Genomic DNA, 27,878 nt, shown 5'->3' on the forward strand with positions numbered 1-27,878 from the left:
GGAGGTGCATTCCACACAGAGGGATGGACAAGACAGCGGGTCCTGAGCAGGGGAGTAGGCTTCCCAGAACAGCTGGGCAGCCAGTGTGGCCTGAGCAGGGATGGGGGATGGGAGGTGGGGGAGTATGAGTTCATATGAGAATCTGAGCATAGAATAGGAGCCTGCTAAAGTTTGAGAGCGTGGGTTGAAGGTAGCGTCCATGGGTGTGGCGAGGCCCTTTTCCAGGAATTTCATTGGCTCTAGCTCCCTTCTTGGCCCTGGAATTCTACCTCAATTGCAGACACACGGCCTCCCACTTCTGAGGGCCTGTGGCCTTCTCCATGGGGGCCTCCTTAGCCCTGGATTTGGTTTGATTGACTTTTTTTTTCCTTCAGTCTGTAGGAGCTTCTTATCAGATTTTTGTCCTCTGAAAGGTTTATCACTAAGTGACACATCTGAGCGTCCAGAGGGTGATGATGACGAGAGCTAATTATTAAAAGCTTACGTGCTGGTAGGTATTTACTCTGCGCTCTGAATGCTTTACATGTATCAACTCCTTCAATACACGGCAACTCCATGCGGTAGAGATTATTATTCCCATTTTATAGGTAAAGAAACCAAGGCACAATGACATGAAAGAACCGGCTCAGTTTTCCATCCTTAGCAGGGGTGGGATGAGTATTCAAATCCAGACCGCTGGGTTCCAAGGAACTGCTATGCCAATGGTAACATTCCAAGGGAGCTCCAAAGTTTCCCTTTCCACATGAGTGAGTGAAAATGAAATTATTCCAATATATTCTTTTTTTGCAAACAATCATTGCGCAGAGATGCCTCCTAAAATTGAGAAGTAGGTTTTAGTGCCATCGTTATAGGAGGTAGAGTAGAGATGTCTTAGGAAGCATGTGAGGCGTGTTCCAGCAGGTGGATTCTTTTCTAGTCTTTGCCAGTAAGAGAATTTAGCCTCCTTGAATCCCCGGAAGCGATTTCTCTGCCTTCGGCCTCTTCTCCTCTCAAAGTGGAGTCTGCCCCTACCTGCGACAGCACCACCTCCTCTTCTTCAGTTGCCAGTGACTTAATGTTGCCATAAAATTGGATGCAAGGTTATCTTTTGTTCCTTCTCCCAGAGACTGAGCATTTATCATGACTAAATTGTTCTATGCAGCTGGTTCTAGAGGCAGGACTGACCTGAGTTGGGGTTTCCGATTAGTCTAGGTGCGTATGAATTTGTAAAACTTACCTGTCCCTGCCCTAGCCTCTGCCCCCTCTTTATTTATTTCTGTTATTGGAGTATAGTTGATTTGCCATGCTCTGTTAGTTTCTGGTGTACAGCAAAGTGATTCAGACATATACATATTTTTTCCTATTCTTTCCCATTGTGGTTTATTACAGGATATTACGTAGAGTTCCCCGTGCTACACAGTAGGACCTTGCTGTTTATCTATTTTATGTATAATAGTGTGTATATGTTAATCCCCCCCACCCCTTTGGTAACCATAAGTTTGTTTTCAAAGGCTGTGAGTCTGTTTGTTTCCTAAATAAGTTCACTTGTATCACTTTTTAAGATTCCACATAGAAGCGATATCATATGATATTTGTTTTTGACTTACTTCACTTAATATGATAATCTCTAGGTCCATCCATGTTGCTGCAAATGGCATTATTTCATGCTTTTTATGGCAAATAATATTCCATTGTATTTATGTACCACATTTCTTTATCCATTCCTCTTTTAATGGACATTTAGGTCGCTTCCATGTCTTGGCTATTGTAAATAGTGCTGCAGTGAACACTGGGGGTGCAGGTATCTTTTTGATTAGAGTTTTCTCTGTATATATGCCCAGGAGTGGGGTTGCTGGATCATTTGTCTGCCCCCTCTTTAGTTCTTTTCTGTCTCAGAAGGCATCTTTCCCTAGTACACAGCTTGCTTTCTTTCTTGCCTTTTTGAAATGATCATACTTTCCAGGAAACCCTCTGAAAGTTTCCTCAAGCTCTTGCATTTCTTGTACTCTGTCATAGGCCTCTGCTGTGTGTGTGTGTGTGTGTGTGTGTGTGTGTGTGTGTGTGTGTGTGTGTGTGTAAACCCAAGCAGTTTTGATCAAGATATCTCTTGATATTCTAGCCGTATTTTTTTTTTTGCGGTATGCGGGCCTCTCCCTGTTGTGGCCTCTCCCGTTGCGGAGCACAGGCACCGGACGCGCAGGCCCAGCGGCCATGGCTCACGGGCTCAGCCGCTACGCAGCATGTGGGATATTCCTGGACCGGGGCGCGAACCCGCGTCCCTGCGTCCCCTGCATCGGCAGGTGGACTCTCAACCACTGCGCCACCAGGGAAGCCCAGTAGCCGTATTTTGAGCCACTGAATATTTAAAATGGAGAACCAGTAGGCCAGAGGTAGGAGGGATAGTTGCCTTTTTGGTTCTAGTGCTTCACGTAAAGATGTTTTCTTCATGGCTGATATGGAATAATTAGTGTACATGTGCTGATATGTCCGATGGGAAAGGATGGGGAAACTAAAAGTAGAATCCCTGCATCAAGGTCATGAGAAGATCTCCCCACCCCAAAGAGTATGAAGAATGTTCTAAGCTCCTGTAGTTGGGGGATCATTGTGGGGTGTGATGGGGGAGAGTCCATACAGCAAAGCAGCCAGAGTGGGATGGTACCTGCTATTTTATATTCGGATGAAAATGGACCTAGTTCTGGAATGAGTGTGAAGGTTGACATTGAATTTTTCTCACCAAAGGGAAGTAGAGAATTTCAGATATTTTCTGAAAGAGACAAGCATGGCGTGTTGTTAAGGCCATTTGCACGTAGACACTTTGAAGAGGGTGTGAAGATTGTTTCTGTGGTATGTATTTTCTAGTTAATTTATTAAAAAGTAATTGACTTTTTAAGAGGAAAAAGGCTGGTGAGTTATTTTTCAAAGAGCTACTCTAGGCGACAGAAGTTTGGTTTTCAAAAAAAAAAAAAAGGGAAAGAAAGAGGAGGGGTAACCGGAAGTGCTGTCTCAGGATGCTGCTGGTACCTTTTGGACTCCAAGTTCTTTTCTGCCCGATTTGCCCAATGTGTCTCTGACCCTGAATGTCATCTCCTTGCCCTGACACTGTTCTCACCGGCACCAGTATCTGTAATAGTAAGTTTTTCTTCATTATAGCATCTTGGAACTGAAGTGAGCCTCAGTTGTCATCTCATGAAACCTTACCTGGAGAGGTTGGTCGGCCAGAGCCAGATTGAGCCAGAACCCCTATTCACATCTTGCCTGTGTCCCAAGGTTGTTGACTTATAAATGCATTAGTCTTGGACCCAGTTCCAGATTCGTTTCTTGTTGTCCCAAAGACTGACATCCTTTGCACAATGAATGAACGAATAAATGAATGCATTTTATTGCATGTATATCATTATATATTTTGAGGGGAAGCTGGTGAGCTCCTGAACAGGATTTTGTTTTACTCTTTTGCAAAAGGAGCACTTTATAGCATCACATAGTCTGTTCCATCAACCTGCTTAATTGGGCTTGACAATCAGGCTTTGGTTCTTAAACAGTTTTGTAACTCTCCTAATTAAAATCCATTGTATGGTGTTATGTCTCTTAAATTGATGGCTGTGACTCATGGGGTTGAGACGGACTAATTAATTTGCAACCTTTAATGAATTCTAACTCGTTTCACCTTTGTTTGCCTCACTATAAAAGTCTTTGAGGTCCAGACAGCAGCATTTAAAGTGCCATGAAAATTCATCTTCTAAGTTTAAGAGAATTCCTTTATTAACATGTAATTGCACAAGTAAAATACTTCTACTTGGTTTATTGAAACTCTTGATGAAAGCCTGGGGTTTAGATTTCTTTTAAGTACCGGATCTTCCCTGGTTTAATAATCAATCTTTGATACATAAGGTACTTTTTGTTTCCTGTGACTTTGTTTTTGTAAGACTAGATTTTTCAATTTGGTATCACATATGATCTTTCATGTTGTATGTAAGAAAAGAAATCCTTACCATTAACCAAGAATTAGGGTTTTTTTTTTTAGCAAGAAATGCGCATGCAGTGAGAAGTAAATTGTTTACTACGTGACTGGTATTTTACATACGTTCCTTCTAATTTTCACAACTTTATGAGTTAGTATCTAACTTTTCAGAGGCGAAAACTTAGGTTTAGAAACATTAAACAATTTGCCCCGACTTATGGCTGATGTAGGGTCATGACTAGATTCAAATCCAAATCTGTCTCAATGCCTCGTATAGCCACCTTCACTACCCCTAAAAGAGCACTTGTCCTTTCTTGTAAGGGAGCAATTAGGGGGAAAAAAGTACTTAGTGACAGAAACTTCACATTTACTTAAAAAGAAAATAAGGAGGAATGAATCATCCCGAAAAATTACCAGAGTCAATTATAGCATCAATGTCCTAATTGTAGGTAAATAGGTTTATGGTGGTGTGTTTTTTTTAAATCCATTTTGTTTTGTAATGTGAGAAAAACATCGAGTTTCTATGTCCATGCTATATATGTTTCAACGAACTAGAAAGTTCACCAGTAATCTTTGTATTGAAAGCTCTTATGGGAAGTTTCCCTTTTGTAGATATAACAGCACCCCCTTGAATGGACTTGGGAGAGCTGGGGGTTGCAGTTACAGGAGCTGGGGCTGCTGTAGCAAAGTGGGGTGGGGCGTGGATGGACCAGACTCTCCCCCCAGTATAGGAAGGCTTGGTGCCATCCTGCCCTTTCAGTGGACTCCTTCCAAGTGTTCTACCTGCTGGAAACTTCTGCTCCTTCTTTTGCTCTCCTGTAGGAATAATTGAACCCTCCTATTTGTTTTTGTGATTGTCTATTTAAATACTGGATGGGTTCAGGATACAGGTTTGTAACTCTGTGGTATGGAATGTGGCGATGGAGGGAATGTATAATAGTAAGTTAAGTTGTTGGGGAATAGAGAAGTCTTCTTTTACCTCTCTGTTTCCTGAGAACATTGTCAGGTGCCACTTGGCTGAGCTATAAAAAAATTGTTGGTTTATATGCACATGTACGTGGAGACACACACACACACACACACACACACACACACACAGACACGGAGTTATTTATATATCCACTTAGGCCGTGGGGTTTCACATGATCAGAATTACCGTGTCTAGGTTGGATGTCAGATTCCTGGGATAACATGAAAGGGGAGTAATCACCACGGCATATTAGTACCATTTTGGACGCGTAGAGTATTTTTCATATTAAGTGTACCATGTGTGTTATCTGATGCCTTTTGCAGTTTGTCACCAAATTAATCTTCTCAAAATAGCTGCATGCAACATTACATATGCAAAATCTGTTAGCAAATTGGTCGACTGGACCCGTGCCAGGGTCCTAGCCCAGGCAGAGGCCCCTTGCCTCAGTCGGGAAGGTTCTTTTTCTGCTTGAATTTGCACAGCCAATAAGGAGCACAAGGTTTTATTCAATGGCCAAAGAATGGAGAAGCAGGAACTTAATCTGCAAATCAACTTCTCGACCCATATGGGATGAGACACCATATTTATAGGAGGGTCTCGGTAAAAGGGAGGGAACTGAGTAAAGAGAAGAAAGAATATTCATGAATTCTCTGACAGGGGTGTGGTTTGGATCCAGAACTGAGGCAACACTCCTTTTCAGTCCTTACATATGCTCTTCCCATTGTTGTCATGGCGGTCATGAACTGTCATGGTGCTGGTGGGTGTGTTCTTTAGCATATGCTAATGTTTTATAATGAGCATATAATGAGGCTCAAGGTACACTGGAGGTCAGGTCTTCTGCCATCCTGGGCCTAGTAGGTTCTAACAAGTTTTTGTTTTTCTCTTTGCAGCTTCCTCCTTTTGCAATTGGGCCTGAAACTCAGATAAGAGCAGTTGTTTTCCATTCCAGGAAGGGGTAGGGATATGATTCTGGGGCAACAGCCTTGGTAACATAACCAGGGTGCTTGACTATTCACTTGTGTAGCAAGATGGAAATAAAATTGGCTGACATGAATGTCACCCATTACATTTCTGGTTCCAGAAAGGCTGTATCAGTGCAGTGGCTGCATTAACATAACCAAAATGTCCTGCTCTTCCCCTAGGTGGGTCTGTCTGGGTTCTCCTGTTTGACTTTGGTGAGAGTAATCATTTCGAAATGGGCAAATCCAGAATACAAAAGTGTGAGCAGAATCTATATGTGAACTTTTTTTTTTCTAGTTAAGTCCTCCGCATATCCTCTGCTTTAGCGACTCTCCAAGTACCTAGATAATAGTGTTTGATGCAAATTTCCTGAGTTGTTTTGCAGATGTGAACCAACCCCCCTCCTCCCCCAAATGGAAGAACTACTTGAAGACCTGGAGCACATAGCCCCAGGCCTCCTGGTGCCTAAGGACTCATAATGTTAACCCCAGCTGCCTCACCATCAGCCACTCAGAGAATCGTGCTTGAGCTGATCACACACGATCCGCCCTCTCCTGACCTTTAAAAATGCTTTGCCGGGGCTTCCCCGGTGGCGCAGTGGTTGAGAGTCCGCCTGCCGATGCGGGGGACACGGGTTCGTGCCCCGGTCCGGGAAGATCCCACATGCCGCGGAGCCTGTGCGTCCGGAGCCTGTGCTCCGCAACGGGAGAGGCCACAACAGTGGGAGGCCCGCGTACTGCAAAAGAAAAAAAAATGCTTTGCCGAAACCCTTTGGGGAGCTCAAGGCTTTTCAGGGCATGAGCCACCTCCTCTCCTTGCATGGCCTCGCAGTAAACCTTTCTCTGCTCCCAACTCCGATGTTGCAGTTGGTTTGGCCTCACTGTGCGTCGGGCACGTGAACTTGCATTAACAAACCTGCCAGAACATTGAATATCTCATTTGAAAACCATCCCTTCTCTTATTTTAAAATTTTGAAGCTAATATAACTGTATTATCAAAAGTAGGAAAATTGGAAAATTAAAGGAGTCATTCAGCCATAATTCGCCCTCATTTAGGATAGACGTAAATATCCTGTGGGCCCCCAGGCTCACAGTGGCAAGTGTGGCAGGTGGGGGAGAGCAGGGAAATGCCTCCCAGCTGGTGTGGGTGTGGCCTGGGCACCTGGGAGCTTTCTGCCGGTCATCCGCAGGTAGAGAGGGAGGTTGGGACGCTTCCCTGCTCCTTCTGTCCTGGCTCTGAGCCTCTGGAACAGCGGCCCCACAGGGACTTCTTTCAGGAGTGGCAGCTCTTGCTGGGCTCCATGCTCCTGCTGGCTCTGGGGACACTGTCCCCTTCCCTCGTCACTCCAGCCTTAGGAGCGAAACCAGGTTCTGAATGTTACATGCCTGGGTGACTCACCATATTAATTTTGCTCCCTTAACCCTGCAAGGTAAGGTCTGTTCGTTTGTGCCATTTGGGGTGGCTTCTGTTCCCTGCTGGGACCTTGGTTGATAGAAGGGATTCTTGAGGGAGGGAAAGGATCATCCAGAAGAGAGAGGATATGATTCCCATAGAGAAAGAACACATATTTTGTTTCTCAAGGGAAGTTGACTTAGAGTCCATGCCATACGTATCTTTGTGTGTGTGGTGTATCGTAATGTGTGGTGCATATATGTGTGTATGTGTATTGTAGACAGAATTTGGGGTGAGGGCTGCAGGGTGTGTGACTTTCTTCTGATAGGTTGGTGGTGAGGGAACAGGGCGCTGCTCCAGGAATCTTGTGCTCAGCCAGAAGTTGCTGTCCTCCACCTGGGTGAGAGCCTTAGTTCCTGCAGAACTAAAGATACAGTTCTGTTTATTCCTTGAGGAGGAACGGGGACCCTGCCCCAAGGCTGCGCTTTTGTTTCTTGACTGCTCCTCCCTTGTCTCTGCATTCCCTCTCTTCCCTGATTAGCATCTGTTTGAATCTGCCCTTTGGAACTCGGGGAAGGTCCAGGAGGGTGAATGAAGCCTATCCTACCAACAAGAAACATGGAACAAAAGAAGGACTTGTACAGGGAGGGCCCCTTAGGGTCCTGCTTGTTTCATGCGTATGAAATGTATATGTCTGTGTATCTGAAAGGCTTAAAAAACAAACAAAAAAAGGCCTTCATTAACTTCAGGAAGTATTTATTGGGTGCCTGTTTTGGGTCAGCCTCTTTGCTTGGCACTGGGGTGAGATTGGAGGAGGGGCTTACAAATGGGAACAAGATAGTTGCAGCTGCTGAGAGTTTCCAGGCTGGAGAAGTCAGAAAAAGCAAACTGGCTTGAATGGGCTGTGTTTGATAGTGCACAGGTAAAGGTATCTGCAAGATTTAGAACGTGCTGGCTCTGCAGCATATCAGCAGGGAGCATGTATTAGTATCTTTGTTTAATGATAAGTCCATTTAGGAGACTTTAAAGGGTTGTCCCTACCTCCTATCCTTAGTGTTTATAACCGGAAGAAAGGAACCCTGTGCATCAGAAGAAGGGAGGTGGACCTGTTTGCAAAGAGTTTAAAATGTTTGCAGATGCATTAGATTTGGGAAGAGCCGTGTCCCCTGCCAGCCCTAAACCCTCAGCTTTGTAAGCAGAGAGGCTCAGGTGAGGCTCGGCCATTATCTTGCGCTCCTGCTGGCTCCTGCTGGTTTGTGTGGGAGACCTTTCTCTCCTAAAAAAGAAAACCTTGGCCTCTGAGAGGCATTCAGGCCAATTGGTAAGCAATCCCGCTGGGCCATTTGTTCAAGCTTCTAATTCTCACTGCCGCTTAATGGGTGGCTTTTCATATTGGGAGAGCTGCTTTGCAAGCTAGAATTAGGCTCCCCTGGGATCAGGCGCTTATAACTGGGTGTGCAGCTCTCCGGGAAAACGTGAATACCATTGGCCCTAATTGGTTTCCCAATTTAGGGCTTAGTGAGAAATGTAACAGCAACAGACCCTTCATGACTAAAACCACTGTGGAATTTCACAGGCAGGTCATAATCCCGTACCCAATATTTTGTGACCTTTTTTTTTTTTTGCGGTACGCGGGCCTCTCACTGTTGCTTGCGGCCTCTCCCGTTGTGGAGCACAGGCTCCGGACGTGCAGGCTCAGCGGCCATGGCTCACGGGCCTAGCCGCTCCGCGGCATGTGGGATCTTCCCAGACCGGAGCACAAACGCATGTCCCCTGCATCGGCAGACGGACTCTTAACCAGCGCTCCACCAGGGAAGCCCTGTGACCTTCTTTTTAAGAGCGCCAAGAGTTTTCACAATCCTCATACTCCCGCTATTCTTCCTTTGTGTCCCTTGTCTCCACTTCAGCCTGCTCAGCTGACCAGTCAAGTGTTCTTTCCTCGGGGGCCTGTCCACCTGTGGATACTGTTGATGCCCCCGCCAGCCCTTCGTTTAAGCACTTAAGGCACTAAACCTCCCAGCCCTCATTTTCGTCCTCCCCGTGGCTCCTTTTGTTTTTTCACTGACTCTTCCATCTTTGCCCAACTCTTAAGCAGAGGCAGTCCTCAGGGTCCTTCCTCAGCCTTCTTTCCATGGAGAACTCCTTTTCCATACGTACCCCAGGGCCCTCCACAAGCCTAGTGCTGATGCGGAAAGCTCGGCCTTTGTGCACCTGTGCTGAATCGAATCTCAGAGACAGAGTTTTGACTAAATTAGAAACGAATAGCTTTACTGCTTTGCTAGGCAAAAGGAGATAGTGTGGGCTCATGCCCTTGAAAACTGTGTGTCCCAACCTGGGAGGATTTGGTGAGTTTTATAGCAATGTTTCAAGGATGGGGTTGCTGATAAGGTTAGGGTGTGTGCAGAGCCTGCATGTCTCTAATCTGGTCTCAGCAGGCGGTCTCCTAATCATTTTTTTAATAAATTAATTTATTTATCTTGGTTTCGTTTGGTCAGTCTTTGTTGCTGTGCGTGGGCTTTCTCTAGTTGGGGCGAGCGGGCTTCTCATTGTGGTGGTTTCTTTTGTTGCGGAGCACTGGTTTTAGGCATGCGGGCTCAGTAGTTGTGGCACATGGGCTTCAGTAGTTGTGGCTTGCGGGCTCTAGAGCGCAGGCTCAGTAGTTGTGGCACGCGGGCTTAGTTGCTCCTCGGCATGTGGGATTTTCCCGGACCAGGGCTCGAACCCATGTCCCTTGCATTGGCAGGCGGATTCTTAACGACTGCGCCACCAGGGGAGTCCCGGTCTCCTAATCTTCATGAGCTTCTCTGGTTCCTTTAATTTGGAATGAAGAATACTAACACCTTCCATTTGTTGGGGGTTTTAGTTCTGTAAAGAGATGAAAGATACTGTTCTGTGTATCCCTTGAGGCTGCAATATAGTTTCTTGTCTGCTCCTCCCCTGTTTCTGAATCCCCTCCCATTCCTGATTAGCAACTGTTCTAATCTGCGGTTTGAAACTCAGGGAAGGTCATGGAGGCTGGAGTCTGTTCCCTACAAAGAAAAAACCAGGGACAGAAAAGCTTCTGTGCCCAGAAGCCCCACAGGGTCCTGCTCTGTTTCAGTGCCTCTCCTGGGGACTCAGTACTGCTTGGAGATTGTCACCCCAAAATGTGCCTTGTTGTGATGTAGAATGCTCATAACCTGTTGAAATCCTGCCCAACGTAAAATAGAATTCGGCTCGTCTGTGAAATCTTCTGTGTTCTCTCCCAGCCCAATTGGACACGGCTGCAGTGAATTTGTTCTGCCTTCCTAGAGGCTGGGCATGGCTCCCTGTAATGAGAGACCTATCTCATTAGAGGGTGACACACAGGGATGGCTTGGAGCTAGGAAAGATCCTGAGAACACTGCCTATGTGTCTGTCTCCCCTACCAAACTGTGAGCCCAGGGCCAGGGATTTTTCTGTTCACTTCTGTGCCTGCAACTATTGTTGGACTTAAGTCCTTGTGCCTGATGCACAGTGAGGCCAAACAAACTGAAATGTTGGAGTTTAGAGCAGAGAAAGGTTTATTGCAGGGCCAAGCAAGGAGAACAGGTGGCTTGCACTCAGAGGACCTGAACTCCCCTATCATTTTCAGGGAAGAGTTCATAAGCAGAATTTGGGGTGAGGGCTGCAGGGTGTGTGACTTTCTTCTGATTTCTGGTGGTGAGGTAAGGCGGTGCTCCAGGAATCTTGTGCTCAGGTTGAAGTTGCCGTCCTCCGCCTGGGTGTGGGGAGAAAAGCTCTAAGATGTGTATCAGGTTGTTACATACGTCCCTTGAGGAGAAACCGGGACCCTGCTTTATCGCTACACTATCGTTCGACTGCCTTTCCCTTGTTTCTGCGTTCCTTCACTTGCCTAATTAGTAACTGTTTGACTCTGCCCTTTGGAACTCAGGGAAGGTCTAGGAGGCTGAGGCCTTTTCCCTACAAACAAGAAACAGGGGACACGGAAATGCTTTCCTACTCAGGAGGGCCCTCGTTTCACAACCCTGCACACATGGCAGACCCTCAGGCAAAGTGTGTGGAGCTGCAGTAAAGACAGGTGTGAGCATTACCCCCAGGGAATTGTCAGACACCCTAGGAGGCAGTTCTCAGCCTGGGCTCCTGGAGGAACGTAAGCAGAAATGGTGGGGAGTCAGGGATGGGGGTCCGACTGTGGTTTAGATGGATTTGTTTCCAGACTGCTTAACCAGGTCCCATTGTGTAGGTGGAAATCAAGGCCGAGCATCTGTATAAAGTTATCCCAGCTGTTACTACGTGTGCTTTACGATCCTTTCCTTCCTCTTCATTCTTCCCCCTCAAGCTATCCTGAAGAAAACTCCAACAGGGCCAAAGGGGTCACGACTCTCTCTCCCCTCCCCTCTGTCTGGTCTTCCAGGCTGTATGCTTAGGATCCCTACATTAACCCCCTTTCTCCCTGGAGCCCGGCAGGTCTGGGCCGGCCTTGGTCAGCAAACGGTTCCTACCATCTTCTCTACCATGTGGCCTAATTACCTCCAGGCCGTGGGACACCTTTGAGCATATTAGGAAAAGGCTCTCTATTCTGAGCGTGGCTGCAGCCCCCACCCCAGGGTGCTCAGCTTGGCTGGTCCCCTGACCCTCACTGGACCCCTTGGCAGGAAGCCCTTGTGCAGTCAACAGCCTGCACAGCTGTACAGGGCTTTGCATCAATGTGGGAGCCATCATGCAATCTCTTCCCGTCTTGTAGCTGGGAAATCTGCAAGCACACCACCACCTGTGAATGAGTTTACCCTACCATTTGGTCTTCAGGTAATTTCTTCATCCAAATTGGTGTTTTCTTGGTGCAAGTTAAAGAACACCAAAAGGCCTTGACAACTGCTAAGTAACTTTGGGGAGGGGACATTTGAACACACCTTCCTAGGTCTTTGGTATTTGTATAGTCGGTACCCTGGCTCTGTTTTACTCTCTTAATGCTTGACCATTTTTTTCCCCCCTATAAACACACAACAAGCAGATCTTATTTATTTTTATTGTATTCACCCACTCTGTCTCCTAAGGTACCAGGATCTGCTGCGTTTTGACTGCTTGGCAATGTGCGTTTTATTTCCCACTCCTAATTGCTTTCTTGATTTACCAGTGTTTTCATAGTGCTTTAGAAAATTTTACTCTAAACCCTTAGAAAAGTAATTAAAATTACAAACTGCTGGGTGGTAGTCGGAGGCGCTGGCACGCAGACCATGTAACAGATGATGTCTGCCTGGGCGAGCTCTTGGCTGTGGGTCCCTCTCCAAGTTCACCTGAGGGTCTTAACTCCCTGAGTTCTAATAATGGAAGCGGAGCTGCAACTGGCATCCCAAGTATAATGACCAAATTCTACCAAACAACATTCCAAGTTTTACAGAATGAAAGGACACAAGCCTTAAAACAGTGAAAAAACAGTGAAATAAACAGACTAAAGCTCTTTGTAAATATTTACAGCAACTGGAATCCTCTGGTTAATTAAGTTAGGTTTTAAATTCTGTTTTAATGTTGGAAATTATCTTTAAATATCGTCCTGCTTGACACTAAAGCAGTACAGAATTCTCAGAATCGATCTATGTACACATTCTCAAGAACTGCAAATTGGCCTTTATCTCTTTAGAGCAGTGTTTCCCAGCCTCGGCACTATCCATATTTTGTCCTGGATAATTTTTGTTGTGTGTGTGTGGGGGGGTCTGTCCTGTGCACTGTAGGATGTTTAGCAGCATCCCCAGCCTCTGCTCACAAGATGCCAGGAGTAACCCCACTCCCGAGCAGTGAAGTCAATGTCTCCAGACATTGCCAAATGTCCCCTGGGGGGGGGCGAGCAATAGTGCCCCCAGGTGAGAAGTGCTGGGTTTACACTTTTCTGACACACCTTGAATGTCACTTCCTTAGACTGAGCCCCTTCTATCCATCTTTTTTTTGTTTTTTTGCGGTACACAGGCCTCTCGCTGTTGTGGCCTCTCCCATTGCGGAGCACAGGCTCCGGACGCGCAGGCTTAGCGGCCATGGCTCACGGGACCAGCCGCTCCGCGGCATGTGGGATCTTCCGAGACCGGGGCACGAACCTGCGTCCCCTGCATCGGCAGGCGGACTCTCAACCACTGCGCCACCAGGGAAGCCCTATCCATCAGTTTTTTTAAGAAAAATTTGACATGTATTTCACATCAGAATATGGAAACATTCTCATCATTTGAGTCTCCCAGTTGTTTGTTGCATACGATGAGAATCTGTTCTGTAGAGAAATGACCAGTTTTCTGTCTTCGTGTGCCTTGGTGGCTCTCTGCCTGTAGTATAATAATAATAACGTGCTGGGGAGCCTGAAAACTCTGGCCACGAAAAGCCCTTTGATATTCTTTTTTGTGTGTGTGAGGTATGCGGGCCTCTCACTGTTGTGGCCTCTCCCGTTGCGGAGCACAGGCTCCGGATGCGCAGGCTCAGCGGCCATGGCTCACGGGCCCAGCCGCTCCGTGGCATGTGGGATCCTCCCGGACCGGGGCACGAACCCGTGTCCTCTGCATCGTCAGGCAGACTCTCAGCCACTGCGCCACCAGGGAAGCCCCTTTGATATTGTTTCATCAGCACACAGCTTGCTCAGGAGTTTGGACGTGGAAGGCCCCTTGGTGGTCAGTCCAGTGGCTGCCTTTGTGGGCGGTTGATGTCTTAGGCATGTTGAATCTTTGCAGATTCAGCACTGTGTTGTACTTCTGGTTAATCATGAATATTTACAAGGGGATACATATAAACATCATCTAAATGTCATATCAGATATCCTCCAGTGCAGCAGTGATTTTTATTAAAATTTATTTCTAATTTGAGGAATATTGGCTCTTTGCAGGGCTATACAGATTTCCTTGCACAGGTCATGAAGAGGACTTTATTTCAGATCATTAAGTACTTAAGGGCGTATAATAAACGTATATGGTCTTCTGAGATATGAGCCTGGGCTGATAGGATATCACGGGGCACTAGAAGGGCACGTGACTTAAAGTCAGGAGAGGAGGGTTCTAGTCCCAGCTTTTAGACACACTGATGTTGTGGCCTCAGTAAAGTTGCTTCCCTCCCTGGACCCCATTGCTTTTTCTGTTAAATAAAGATGTTGGACTAGATGGACCATCTCTAAGGACGTTTCCAGCTTTAAGTGAAAATGTAAGATTTTAATTAAAGTGATAATGAGCTTGGTATTTTCAAATATAATTAAATTGAGTCAGAGAGGGTTAGTGGTAGAATATTAAAAAATTATATTTATTCCATCAGTGAAACTTGCAAAGTGATGGATATAATTAATGTTGCCATGGAGAATTTGTGGCTGGAGAATCAAAGCTCTCTCTGCAATAATTTCTTCATTTGCAGTCTCTGCTCTGAAGTGAACCTCTTTGGAAGATATGTGTCTGGAGGCTGAGGGTGGGGCTGACTGTACTTTCCTCTCTCTGGGAATCTGGAGACCTGGGTGCCAGTTCTAGCTTTGCTCTGTGCTTTTGGGCAAGCCACTTTGTGTCTCAGGGCTCCGGTCTCACTCTGATGTGAGAAATTAAGCTTTGGTCCTGTCTAGAAACTGATAATATAGCAGGTGGGCTGCTGCTATCCTAGAAAAGCCTGCTTGCAAGGCTGGCCTTTGGGTGGCATGTGGGGACTTGACTACTGAAGCATGGATATGACACTTTCAATGATCAGAGGGGCTCACTGAGCCTAAACTGTCTGTAGAAACGGTGTGGTTTATGCTGAGCACCTGCTTGCCTTCTGGGAGTCTGGGGTTTTAGTACCTGCTAGACAGAAGGTACTTGTAAGACAAGCCCCACGGCCCCCCTCCTCCCCCATAAAATCCCCAGGTGCTGAGTCTCTAATGAGCTTCTCTGGGACACAACGCTTCGTCCGTGTTGTCCCAACTTATTGCGGGAGGAATCAAGCACATCCTTCTTTACCTCCCTGGGAGAGGACTCTTGGAAGCTTGTGTGTGGTCTCCTCTGGCCTTTGCTTGGGGCACCTTTTCCCTTTGCTGATTTGGCTTTGTATCCTTTTGCTGTCATCGGTCTTGGCTGTTCTGAGCCCTTCTGGTGCGTCACCAGGGTTGCTGATGTAGGTAATCTAAAAGTTTGAAAATCTATACAGTAGAATTCTTTGGATTTTTTTTTTTTCCGGGGTAAAAATAATATCCATACCTTAGGCTTTCCCCACCGCTGAACTTGGTAGTGAGTAAAGGTCATGGCAGAGGCAAGTGGGGGTGAGCTGTCAGAAATCCCCCTGTTCTGTGGTTAAACCATAGCCTAGTTGGTTAGAAAATAAATGCCAGTGAGAAAGGATCACTACAAAGTGAGACGGTAACTAGGCAATACCGTTTCAGCCATTATTCTATTAGCTGTGTGCATCCTTTGTTGTCAAATTGGATGTAACTGGATTCTTAAGACTGAGGCTAGGGCTTCCCTGGTGGCGCAGTGGTTGGGAGTCCGCCTGCCGATGCAGGGGACACGGGTTCGTGCCCCGGTCCGGGAGGATCCCACGTGCCGCGGAGCGGCTGGGCCCGTGAGCCATGGCCGCTGAGCCTGCGAGTCCGGAGCCTGTGCTCCGCAATGGGAGAGGCCACGGCGGTGAGGGGCCCGCGTACCGCAGAAAAAAAAAAAAAAAAAAAAAAAAAAAAAAAAAAGACTGAGGCTATTTATAATTTGAGGGCAGCTTATTGTTTGCAGAGATCCTTGTGTGCATCAGTTCTTAATTTATCTCTGAGGTGAAGCCACCTTGAGTGGGGGAGTCGTGTTTAGCATTGAGTGTTCTGATTGAAAAAGACGTTCATGTGTTGTAGCCGTCAAGAGTGTTCAGGTTACAAGCAATAGAGATGCCTCAGGTTAATTTAAGCACAATAAATGAGAACATATTACTGAGTGCAATTGGCTGGATCCGTGGCCTCAAGTGATGTTGTCAGAATTCTGTGTCTCTCCTGCCACCCACCTCCTTCCTTCTCTCTCCTCTCCTTTATTCTGTGTCAGCCTCATTCTCAGGTTGACTTCAATTTGTGGTGGCCTTGAATTATCTCTGAAGGCAGGGCCATCTTAGTATCAATTACCCCTACTGGAAAGGGGCAGACCCCCCCAAAACAAAAGACTTCTTATACCTGAACAGTAAAGCAGAATGAGCAAAAATAACTGTCTAGGATATGTAGATCCCAGAAAAAAGTTCCATGGTGTCCACAGAGTTGAGTATTGTGGGTCCCCTTGGTTGGTGGTAGTTGCTGGACGTCTTCCAGGACCATCTCTGAGTATGGGGACAGAATATGGCCTTATTTTCCCTGATCCATAATAATTAGGGGGGCTTTCCTGGTGGTGCAGTGGTTAAGAATCTGCCTGCCAATGCAGGGGACACAGGTTCGAGTCCTGGTCCGGGAAGATCCCACATGCTACAGAGCAGCTAGGTGCATGCGACACAACTGCTGAGCCTGCGCTCTAGAGCCCCCGAGCCGCAAGTGCTGAGCCCTCGTACTACAACTGCTGAAGCCCACGGGCCTAGAGCCCCGTGCTCCGCAACAGAAGAAGCCACTGCAATGTGAGGACCACGCAGCGCAGCAAAGAGTAGCCCCCGCTCGCTGCAACTGGAGAAAGTCCGTGCGCAACAACAAAGATCCAATGCAGCCATCAATCAATCAATCAATCAATCAATAATAAAAAAAATAAAAACTTGTATTAGGGGCTTGATTTCTGCCAGGGGCTGGGCATTGGCTAGAACACAAGTCCTACCTACAAAGGACGGTATGCAGTGTGAAGACCATCCCCCTTATTAATGTGCATAGGGAGCCTTCATATATGTGTTCTCAAGTGTTCTTTTAAATTAACTCTTTGCAGCTAAATTTTGACAGAACCCTAGTTCTTTTTTAATTTTTTGCGGTACGCGGGCCTCTCACTGTTGCGGCCTCTCCCGTTGCAGAGCATTGGCTCCGGATACACAGGCTCAGCGGCCATGGCTCACGGGCCCAGCCGCTACGCGACATGTGGGATCTTCCCAGACCGGGGCACGAACCCATGTCCCCTGCATCGGCAGGCGGACTCTCAATCACTGCACCACCAGGGAAGCCCAGAACCCTAGTTCTTTTTTTTTTAAACATCTTTATTGGGGTATAATTGCTTTACAATGGTGTGTTAGTTTCTGCTTTATAACAAAGTGAATCAGTTATACATATACATATGTTCCCATATGTCTTCCCTCTTGCGTCTCCCTCCCTCCCACTCTCCCTATCCCACCCCTCCAGGCTGTCACAAAGCAACGAGCTAATATCCCTGTGCCTTGCGGCTGCTTCCCCCCAGCTATCTACCTTACTACGTTTGTTAGTGTGTATATGTCCATGACTCTCTCTCGCCCTGTCAAAGCTCACCCTTCCCCCTCCCCATATCCTCAAGTCCGTTCTCCAGTAGGTCTGCGTCTTTATTCCTGTCTTACCCCTAGGTTCTTCACGACATTTTTTTTCCTTAAATTCCATATATATGTGTTAGCATACGGTATTTGTCTTTTTCTTTCTGACTTAAGAACCCTAGTTCTTAATCAAGGTAAAAAGGAAGTTGCTCTAATGGAAAGGGGGTAGGAGTAGAGTGGGAGACCCTGTGTGATCCCTAAAGGTTATGAACCTATAGAGCCTAAGGAATTGATTTAGAAAAACCCTGAGGTAGATGGGCCAACCATGGTTAAGAGTTTCATTCACTGTCCTGTTATGAGTTATTTATCAGCACTGAGTGGAAATAAAGCTGGTCCTATCAGGGAAGAATTATTGTCATAAGATCAAGAAAACCATGACTCCTTAGTTATACTTTCTTCTAGGGGCATCAGCACTGATTCCTCTTTGATTTATAGCTCAATATCACTGGGAGATTGTCCCGGTTCATGTAAAATGCCAAAAACACAGTTCTCACGTATAAAATTCAACCAGAGCTCAGTTCAGGCTGTTTGTCTCAGGCACTATGGGTCTTTGGCTCACTGACACCATGGAGTGTCTATAATTCGCGTTCGGGGGTTGTACCGTCCATATTTGTTCTTGCGCCTGAGCCTAGGCTTCTCCTGTGAAGTTGTATTGATTGTGCGATGGGTCTGCTGACGTCTGTTCTTTGCTGTTGTACTCTCCACACTTTAGGGTGCTCACAGGGTACATGCATAGCTGATGCATTTGTTGACGTAGAAACTGAACTTAAGGTTTCTTTCCTTTATTCTTGTTTCTACGTTTTTGAAGGCCATGATGACTTATGCTCAAGGTTAGTGAAAGCTGACAATATTTCACTGAAACATAATAGACCTGGGACACCCCAAAATATAGCAGTTAACACGTGCTTTCTAATATTGTAAGGTGAATTATATTTGTTGAGTAAATTGCCTTATTCTATGATAAATCTTATTTGGATCACATTTTATTTTTTTAAGTGATAGGAATGCTAAGCTTATGCAGTGAACTACTTCAGGTGTGATGGTGACCTTTATATAAGAAAACACGTAAGTTTTCAACCCCCTAGAGAGGGAGCAATGTAGCCAAGTGGAGACCTGACCTTTTTAGCCACTGCAAAATACATTCTCTGACCTTCGTGTCTAGGAGACAAAGTGAGTGTCCAGGACAGTTGTATCACTGAGGATGTTTGCATTTGTTCTTCCTCCTCTTGATTTCCCATCACCACCATCCCCAACTAGGAAGGAAATGATTTGTTGCAGTGGAGGAAAGTGCTATCTTGGGGCCAGTAATTTTGGTCAGTCTCTAAACTTTTTTTTTTTTTTTTTTTTGCTGTACGCGGGCCTCTCACTGTTGTGGCCTCTCCCGTTGCGGAGCACAGGCTCCGGACGCGCAGGCTCAGCGGCCATGGCTCACGGGCCCAGCCGCTCCGCGGCATGTGGGAGCTTCCTGGACCGGAGCACGAACCCGCGTCCCCTGCATCGGCAGGCGGACTCTCAACCACTGCGCCACCAGGGAAGCCCAATCTCTAACCTATAATTTTACTTTGTGGATATTGACAAATACTGGGTCTAGGTGATTTTTTTTTTTCTTTTTCTTTTCTTTTTTGGGCTGCGCTGTGCGGCTTGTGGGACCCTGGTTCCCCGACCAGGGATCAAACCCGGGCCCTTGGCAGTGAAAGTGTAGAGTCCTAACCACTGGACCGCCAGGGAATTCCCTAGGTGATTTTTAACTGGAAAGTAGGCCCAGGTAGTCTAAAAAGTTAAAGGCCAGCAACTCTAATCTCCATCTGCACAAGCCCTTTTTGGCTAAATTCAGTTTAAGTGTACGATGGCAAGCAACTACATAATAAGTGGTTGGAAGTGGCTGTATCAAAAGTGGTTAGCTTTATTTCTCTGGTTGTGGTGCATGAACGTCTGTCTCCACCTTGGAAATAGATGCAGGTACATATGCAGAGTAAGGGACCCAAAGCATACAAAAGGATGTACAGTGGAATGAGGGCATCCTTTAAACTTCACACTCCCAGTCCCCTTCCGAGGTCGTCATCATCATCTGTAGTTGTGTAACTTCTCTGAAATTTTATCTGCCTATGTATGCGTTTATTTCTGTACATACATGCACGATCTATTAATGACCTTGCTTTATTCACTGAGTACATTTTGCAGCATTACAATTCTTTTTCAAAGAGCTTAATTATATCATCTCATAGAATGAACGTGCAATGATTTACTGAATCACTACCTTCTCAATGGATACCTAAGTGGTTAATGTTTTGATGCTTTACATCTGTAATAAACACTCTTATGTGTAGTCTTCCTGCACTTATGTCAGTACAAGTACAGTAATTCCCCTACATACGAACCTTCAAGTTGCAAACTTTCAAGGATGCGAACGTGTGTTCACATGTCCAATCACGTAAGTTAGTTCCCATGTCTGGCGTACATTGTCACGTGCAGCTTGCCCTCCGTCTCCTATTGCGATGATCCTTCAGCTCTACCACCTCCCTACCTCCTCTCCCTCCTCCAGTCAGTAACTCTTCTTGCCTGTTCACTCGATGCCAGCCCCTGTATGCCTGCTGTTGTAGTGTTCTGTACTTTAAGGTACTGTACTGTAAGATGAAAAATGTTTATTTTTTGTGTTTGTTTTTTATGTATTATTTGTGTGAAAAGTATCATAAACCTATTACAGTACAGTACTATAGAGCCGATTGTGTTAGTTGGGTACCTAGGCTAACTTTGTTGGACTTAACGAACAAATTGGACTTGACGAATGCGCTCTCGGAATGGAATTTGTTTGTAGGTAGGGGACTTACTGTACCACCAGTTTATACATTCTACTGCGGAACATTTGGATTGTTTACAGTTTTGGCAATTAGGAACGCTGCTGCTGTCAACATTTCTGTAAGCATCTTCTGGTATCCATGTATATGTATGCATTTCTCCTGGGTGTATAGTAGTGGAATGGCTGGGTCATAGAGTATGACTAGCTTTTATAGATACTGGCAACCAGTTTTCTTAAGTGTTTGTGCCAATTTACACTTCCTGCAGCAGCTTTTCAGAGTTCCAGTTGTATCACATCCTTGCTAACATTTGAAATGGTCAGCCTTTTTTTTTTCTTGCGTAGTGGTATCTCTTTGCGGGTTTTAATTTTATTTTTCCTGGTGACTAATGAAGGTGAGCATACTTTCATATGTTTATTGGTCATTTGTCTATCATCTTTCATGAGGAACTTGTTAAGTCTTTTGCCCATTTTCCTATTGAGTTGTTTTTCTCTTTTTTATTGATTTGTAAGAATTCACCTATTTTGGAGAGAAGTCTGCTAGTAGTTATAAGTATTGCAGATATCTTCTACTGCTCTGTGGCTTGCTGTTTTGCTCGTTTAATGAGGTCTTTTAATGTAGTTTAATTTACTGATCTTTCCCTTTATGATGAGTATATTTAAGTCCTGTTTAAGAAGTCTTTTACTTCCCATAAGATTACGAAAATATACTCCCATATTATATTTCACATATCTCCTATGTTGTCATTTACTTAGCCTATTTATATCTACAGCTCATCTACAATTGTGTTTTGTGTATGGTATAAGGTAGGGTCAGCGGCCCAACACCATTTATTGAAAAGATTTTTTTTACCCCCGGTGTACTTCAGGAGTTTCTTTGTTGTAAGTCAAGTGACCATATATGTGTGGTTCTTTTTTTGTTTTGTGGTCTTTCTGTTTACCCTTGTGTCAGTACTATTCTATCTTAATTATTATAGCTTTGAAATAAATCTCGATATCTGGTAGTGACTATCTTCCAGTTATTGTGTTGTTCAGGACTGTCTTGCCTATTTTGACTCTTCACTTTCTACTTAAACTTTAGAATCATCTGATCAATTCTCTCACAAAAAACCTGCTAGAATTTTGATTGCCAGTTGTGAGTCTCCTATCATGAACATGGTACATCCTTCCATATGTTTAGTCTTCTTTAATTTCTGTCGACAATGTTTTATTATTTTTCTAGGTAGAGCTCTTACACATTTTTCATTAGTTTTTCCCCTAGGTATATGATTTTTATGCTGATGAAAATAGTATCTTTAAAAAAATTGCATCTTCTTACTGTCTGTGGCTAGTATGGAAATAACCAGTAATTGCGTGTTAACTTAATGTCTGGTGGCCTTGCTGAATTAATGTCTTAATTCTCCCTGATTCCCTGGTTCTGTCTGCCAGTTTGCCATCCTCCCTGTTCTAATAATTGGGGCTGTTTGGAGAGCTGGGGCATGAAGGGAGCGTCATGCAGCTTTAATTTGAGTACCTTTTCTCTGGATGGTTTACATTCAGACTCGGTTATCTACCTTGGGGAGCATCTTCCTGCCCTGTGAGCATGGCTGAGGGTGAAACCTCTGCCCCTCTCCTTAAAGATGCCACTGGTTTCCCAACTGCCTGAGTTTTGTACCAGTGGCTGTCTGAGCAGCCACTCCTTTGGTTTCACCTTCCTTGCTTTCTAGTGTGTGGAGTGTGGGGAAGGGGGAACGGGTTCGGGAGTGGATGCTTCAGCTCACTCGCAAACTTGGAAAACTCACAATTCGATGGTACAATCGTCAAGAGCCCAAACAATGACCCCCTTACAGGCAGCAGCAAGATTGAAGTATGTTATCAGCTCTCAGCATATTCCTTCTGTATAATGTAAACTTTAATGTATTTGGTAGATATTCTTTAAATTGGGGGGTTGAGGTTGGCCACTTCCTAGTTTCTTTGATCATTATATTCTTTCTCTAGTTTTCCATGCTTCTTGTTGCTTTGGTGGGTTTTATAGAGAATGGTAGGGAGGGAGGGGAGAACAGACCTTTATTCTACCATGTTTAACTTTTATTCTTTGAGTGATAATGTTAATGGTTTTCTAATGACTTTGATTCAGCTCAAGTGAGTAAATAATTATTCAGCGTCTCTTTTTTTTTTTTGCGGTACGTGGGCCTCTCACTGTTGCGGCCTCTCCCATTGCGGTGCACAGGCTCTGGACGCGCAGGCCCAGCAGCCATGGCTCATGGGCCCAGCCGCTCCGTGGCACGTGGGATCCTCCCTGACCAGGGCACGAACCTGCATCCCCTGCATCGGCAGGCGGACTCCCAACCACTGCGCCACCAGGGAAGCCCCAGCACTATCTCTTTAAGCCAAGTCTTTGAAGTCTTATTCAGTGTATTCCTCTTCCCAACAATATATTCTGTTTTTTAAAAAGTTCCTTTAGCAGTTCTTTAAACCAGAGGAGTCCAATGTGTGGTATGTGTTAGCAGTGCCAGACTAAGGGGCATCTTAGTCATCTGACAAGGTTGACCTTGGGTGGCAACATCGACACCATCGCGAGCTCTAGTTGCCCATGGCATTAGCTTTTGGTTCCAGTATGAATTAATGATTGCATGTTAAGTAAAAAGCTGACATTATTATTAGGGCTTAGCGATTTCTCAAGAATTTATTGCTCAATAAGCATTGATTAAGCATCAACTCTGAGCTGGTGCTTTCACATGCCTTGGAGATAGAGAGTTGAATACGATGTAATCAGCCTGATTTCAGGTCTTCATAGGCTGGTTGGAGAAGACCCAAGGATCATTTCTGTGTGGTGCAAGGTGAGGGCAACAGGGACAGGGGCTTTGGGTGCCAGAGGACAGATGCTGAGCCAACTTGGAAATAATGGCCTGACAATGAGTGTTTAAGCTTCGAATTCACAGCAACCACACTCAGAGCAGAAGGCTAGAGATGACAAACTGTGAGGTTCTGTTTTATAAAATTCCCCCATCTCTGATTTCTGTTCAGTGAATGCTTTATTTATGAGGCAAAAGTAGCAGCGTTCTATGATTAAGGGATAGTTAGGGCTTTTAGAGGCATATTTCATCAAATGCAGGGCAAGTCATGCCTGTATCCCCAGCAGTGGCACATAGTAGATGCTCAATAAACATTTATTTATTGAATGAAAGAATGATTGGGGAGCTCAGGCTCCTCGTGTTCGTCTGGAGAGGGTTGCAGGACAGGGCCGAGTGTCGTCTGAGGACCCCTGGCCAAGCCACCCACAGGCAATAAAGCTGTGCTCACAGTAACCAGAGCACAGGGAGGAATAAAATTATATGTAAGGCAGTTGACATTCAGCGAGAAGCTTGCTCCTCCCCTTAGTTCTGGCGAGTGAGGTCTTTGGAATGATTGTAAGAACAAGTGAGGGTGGCTCGTTTACTCCACTGATGACAGTCCGTAAAGGATCATCAAAGTTGGGTAACCGTGCTTCCAGCAGCTCTTCCACCTCTTTATTCCCTGTTTGTAGAAGAAGCGAAGTGAAAGTATGCTGTGTTGCTGAAGAGACTCTGGCATGAAAAGCTGGGCTCTTGGCTTTTCATCCCTGAACTGGTGCCTCCTGTGCCCTGGGACCCTTGAGAGCCTCTCGAAATCCCGTCTTTCCCTGTTAAGTAGCAGTTTTCCCGTCATGTTCCAGAAACGCTGACTTCCCGCTCTGGAGCGGGGGTGGGTGCTTTTCATGTTACACTCACTGAAGCAGAGCGAATGAACGTCTGGTGTGTGTTGGAAGGAGTGAGGTGCCCTGGTCCAGGGTGGAGACTCTCCCTGGGTTGCTCTCATTCTGACTTTCTTTTTTCATGTGCTATTTATTCTGTGCTGGCTCTTGGCTTTCTGGGTTCGAGGCCGTTCTGGCTCTTCCCATAGTCCCAGGTCTTTGTCATTTGCAGATGCTCCAAGTTCTCTTTAAAAGAATGGGCCTTGCAGAGGCTGCTTTCTCTGTGATGCCTTGCAGAGTGTTGGCTGCCACTCCCGTTTGCTCAGGGAATGGCCGCCTGGTCACACATCTGGGCCTCTCGGTGCATGTTGAACCCCAGTCCTGTCTGCTTTCTCCCCGAAGACTTTGTTCACTGCGGGTTGAATCTAAGCAGTAGGCGTCGTTTCAGTCAGTCAATGAATCAATCAATCAATCAATCAAGCTGAGGGCTTTTGTGTGTTCAGTCATTGATTTAGGCATATGGGAGACACTGAGGAACAAAACAGAAGAGCCTATGGCCTTTGTAGTGCTTACATTCTAATGTGTGAAGTGGGGCAAAGGGTATACAGTATTCATAGATAAGTAAGTGGGATGGTGTGGTAGAAGATGTATGTGCTCTGGATAAAGGAACCCTAGAGCATGGTAAGGGGAAGCTTGCAGTATTAAGTAGGGTTGCCAGGACAGGCTGAGGTGAGCTTTGAACAGAGACCTGAAGGCAATGAGGGAGTGAGCCAGTCAGATTCTGTGGTAAGAAGGCTCCAGGCGGAAGAATGAGATAGAACCCAGACCAGCAGGAGCATGCCTGGCTGAGGGGAGGTCAGTGGACAGGTGCGGCTGTAACGGAGGAGGTCAGTGCGTGGGGCCTCCCCCATCATAAGGACCTAGGCCTTTCCTGGGAGTGGGACAGCTAGAACCACTCTGGCTGCATGTTGAGAAAGCAGGGGGACGGTTGGGAGGATGTGGGGAGTTCAGGCAAGACACCTTGGGAGTTGCTTCCTGTTATAAACCTGAATGCAAATTCATCTTTCATTGCAAAGCTCCCCAGGTCACCATCAAACGGTGCTCCCCGCCCCTTTGCAGTAGCTCAAGGACAATATTTTCTAACCTCTTCATGACTGTCCTTGCTGTGGGTCACACAGGTTATTGTGGGTGTGGGATGGTGGAAGGGACTTTATGGCCACTTTTTGTACATGACCTGCCTCTTGGTCATGTGAAAGAAAGAGAAACCTTCATAATCGTCCCTGAGGTCTTGGCAAGAGCTTCCCTGTCTGCAGACAGGCAGAGCCCTGGAGGGTGGGTGGGCAGTGCCCATAGCCTGCCTGGGCTAATGACTGCTTCTCAGGTTCTAGGGAAGATGAATCTCTCAAAGAATGGTGTTGGCTTTGACAACTGACCCACCCACCGTACAGCTTTCTGTAATTTGCCGAGAGCCAGACCTGACAGTGGAAACGTTGGAGGCTACTGTTCGTGCAGTAAAATGAATATTTAGCAGGGATTTTGCTGGCAACTGCAGACACAGAGGTGAAACTACTGTCCTTTCTCTTAAGCTGCTCAGGGCTATACCCTCAAGCCTGCCGGGTCAGCTGGATACCCTGAGGGGCCAGGTGGGTGAGCGAGGCCAGCTGGGTCCAATGATGCAGGAGAGGCAACTGGCCAAGAGCACGCCCCTCCCAAACACAGCGCTGCATCGCTGAAAGGGACTGCCCAGCACCGGCAGATCTCAGGTTTTCCTGACTTAAAAATGTTGGTAGCCAGTTCTGATGCTTGAATAATACCATATAGGTCGAACAGAAACCTCTGAATTTCATCCTTAGGTGCGCTTTTGCAAATGGTGGTCTAGACAGACCAAAGTATTGGGCTGGCCAAAAAGTTCGTTGGGGGTTTTCCGTACCATCTTTCAATACAAAGTCATCACTGTGCTGCCGCTGAAGATGAGTAGTTGAACGGGCTAAGCAGTTCTGTTGATCTATTTTCCTAACTGCTTTACCCTCTTCCTTCAGCCGTGACTGAATTCAGCATCCTATCACTCATTTTTGGGTACGTTATGTTCTTGTTTGAGTGGGCGGGAGCGTCTGGAAGCTGTTGGAGGTGCTCTTGAAGTGGGTCAGGACATCAGTCAGTTAATTTTGACTCCTGCTGCTGCCTTGGTTGCAGCCAGCACAATGAAGGTGGATGATGGAAAGATGGGTTCGCAAATGGCGTTAGTTCCGTAGCTGTGGGAGGGGTGGTTGGTAGGCGTGGGAGGGACAAAGGTGGTCTAATTAAAGTGGGGTTGATTTATTAATGGAGCTGTACTGGGCACAGAATTTAGCAATGGGAGGTGTTAATGGACCTGGGGTATTGCTAAAGAGTGCTAAGGCTCAAGACAATTACTGCCTGACTTTGGTGAGAATGACAGATGGGTCCTTGCTGTTGGATAAATTTTGCCTGCAGCTGAAATGGCATTCTTTGTTTCACCCTTGAGGGGCTCTCGGCCTTGACCCTCAGTTGCCTCGCTGGCTCTCTCACCTCCCTGTGCATTTCCAGGACCTCCCTGTGCATTTCCAGGGCACTTTGTCTGCACCTCTGCAAGCCTGCTGCTTACTCAGCTGTGGGGTTTGCATGTGGCTTTGCCCTAACAATGGGTTGCCTGGGTCCGCTCCATTTTCCAGCTGTCCTTCTGTTTGAATTGGACTTTCCAGCTGAAGTGATTTCTGGCCTGAGTGGGACTTAAAGAAGTTCTGGTCTTCAACCAGACCTGTATAAATATTTCCTTAGGACTTATGTTGTATGTGTGCTTCTGGGAGTGTAGCTGTTATTACCCCCTTGACGTGTCAATGAAGGTGGAGTGTAGGACACGCAAAAACCGCGGAGGCTGGAGGTCCCTTAGACGGGAAGTGACATTTTGCTTGTGTCCCTGGCCTGTCTAACCGCACCATGCTTCTAAGAACTCTTTGGGGCATTTGCAAGCTGCTCCTGTAGGTGATTTGGCCTCGGGAGATGGATTTCAGAAATGGAGACGTAATAAAGATGTGTATGGTAGTATGCGTTCCTCTTAGCCAGAAGCATTCATGAGCTCACAATGCCGCCTGCTCTCAGATGTTTGTCATAACTCTGATTTCTGCTGTGCTGATTTACATCTGTGACTACGTCGTTACAAGTCGGATAATTTTCCCCCCAAATAAAATGGATTTCTTTTTCTACCTTGAATGGTCATATATGATGGTTGTGGAAAACGTAGGAAATACAAAAAAGTAGAAAGGAAAGAAATCCACTCAAACAGCCCTCACATATTCCAACCCACTAAAGATTAAGCATTGTTATGATTTGAGGGATTTTTAAAAAGTTGTTTTCAATGCATTTTTGAAGTGTAGTTGTACTGTATCACACATATCGTCTTGTCTCTTGCCCTTTTCTACCTAAGTTTTTTGCTCAAACAGTAAGGAAATCTATGATCTCACGTAACTTCCCTCTTACTCCCTTTTGTCTGGGACAGAATGGCCTCATAGATGTCAGGTGTCCCACCTCAGGGCCTTTGCAATTGACTCCTCCCATTATCTGGAAGTTTCTTCCCCCAGATGATTGCCCTGCTCACTTCCCCACCTCCTCCAGACCTTTGCTCAAGTCTCACCTTCTCAGTGAATCCTCTTCTGACCTCTCCATTCAGTTTGCACCTGTACCATGCAGAACCCCTCCTGACCTAGACCCATCCTTTCCCGCG

At 46.0% G+C, this 27,878-nt stretch overlaps 1 protein-coding gene across 1 annotated transcript in view; it reads left to right on the forward strand.

Moving 5' to 3' along the window:
- TMEM163 (transmembrane protein 163) overlaps positions 1-27,878 on the forward strand; it is a 265,454-nt gene that overhangs the window by 142,462 nt on the left and 95,114 nt on the right.

This window comes from Phocoena sinus, chromosome 7 (genome assembly GCF_008692025.1).
Source record: "Phocoena sinus isolate mPhoSin1 chromosome 7, mPhoSin1.pri, whole genome shotgun sequence".
Taxonomy (NCBI): Eukaryota; Metazoa; Chordata; class Mammalia; order Artiodactyla; family Phocoenidae; genus Phocoena; species Phocoena sinus.